The sequence below is a fragment of the Schistocerca gregaria genome, unplaced genomic scaffold (assembly GCF_023897955.1).
Source record: "Schistocerca gregaria isolate iqSchGreg1 unplaced genomic scaffold, iqSchGreg1.2 ptg000204l, whole genome shotgun sequence".
In the NCBI taxonomy this organism is placed as follows: Eukaryota; Metazoa; Arthropoda; class Insecta; order Orthoptera; family Acrididae; genus Schistocerca; species Schistocerca gregaria.
The window spans coordinates 2,197,730-2,198,682 of record NW_026061739.1 but is presented as its reverse complement, the minus strand read 5'-3'; the positions used below and the strand labels follow the sequence as shown (position 1 = coordinate 2,198,682).

At 42.7% G+C, this 953-nt stretch overlaps 1 non-coding gene across 1 annotated transcript; it reads right to left on the bottom strand.

The window, feature by feature from the left end:
• Positions 1–639: 639 nt before the first annotated feature.
• On the bottom strand, positions 640–714 carry Trnat-ugu (transfer RNA threonine (anticodon UGU)). Its single transcript has one exon. It is a non-coding gene; the product is annotated as a tRNA-Thr (tRNA).
• Positions 715–953: the final 239 nt, after the last annotated feature.

Sequence of the window (953 nt, the reverse complement as noted above, 5' to 3'; positions counted from 1 at the left end):
AAGAGATCGAACCACTTTTAATTTATGCTGCATGCCGTTCTGAGAAAATCGTTACTCGAAAAAAAAAAGTGTTCAAAGTTTAGGGAAAACATTTAGTTATATTATTACTTCGATTTGCATGAACTGAGTGTTACACATATATTCTTAATGTCGCTGAAAACGAATCTGAAGTCAGATTTTCAATATTCAAAACAGCTAATCCAATACGGAGGGCAAACGATTATGTTTTGACCAATTTTTACCAAAAATGTATTTTCGTTATTTACGTTTAGTCTGCAATTCAAGGAGTATTTATCAGCCCTTCCTCTACCTCTGATTGTTCCTAGACAGCAACTTCCTGTTCTTCTTGGCAGGAAAAGCCGATCTGTCTAAGCTGGATATGCAGCACTCGGCAGCCTGCACTTGATATTGGTCCGTATTTTCGGTGAGTATGTTTGCATGCATTCTGCAGTATGAATCCTTTTGAGCACGTGCGACACGGGACGAGTTATCATCTACATCTATATGGATACCCTGCAAAACACATTTAAGTGCCTGGCAAAGGGTTCATCGAATCACCTACACAACTGATAATTAATTGAAACCCTCAGCTGCCGACAGGTGTTGTTGATATACTTCGATGGGGACAGCTGAAAAGTGTGCCGCTACTGGGACTCGAACCCAGGATCTCCTGCTTACAAGGCAGACGCTCAATCCATCTGAGCTATCGAGGGCACAAATGAACAGCACGACTGCAGGAATTTATCCCTCGCACGCTTCCCGTGAGACTCACACCCCGAACCGCCCACAATCCGATTACGTAATGTACTTAATAGGTATTTGTCCATCCACTCATTACTGGCTCACACTAAGGTGACGATTCCCGTAAGATTTCCGGTAGCCTGTGCGCATTCGCACAGACGAAGGTCAATGGCTGGGTGACGTTTAACCATAGATATGAAGATAGTAACTGT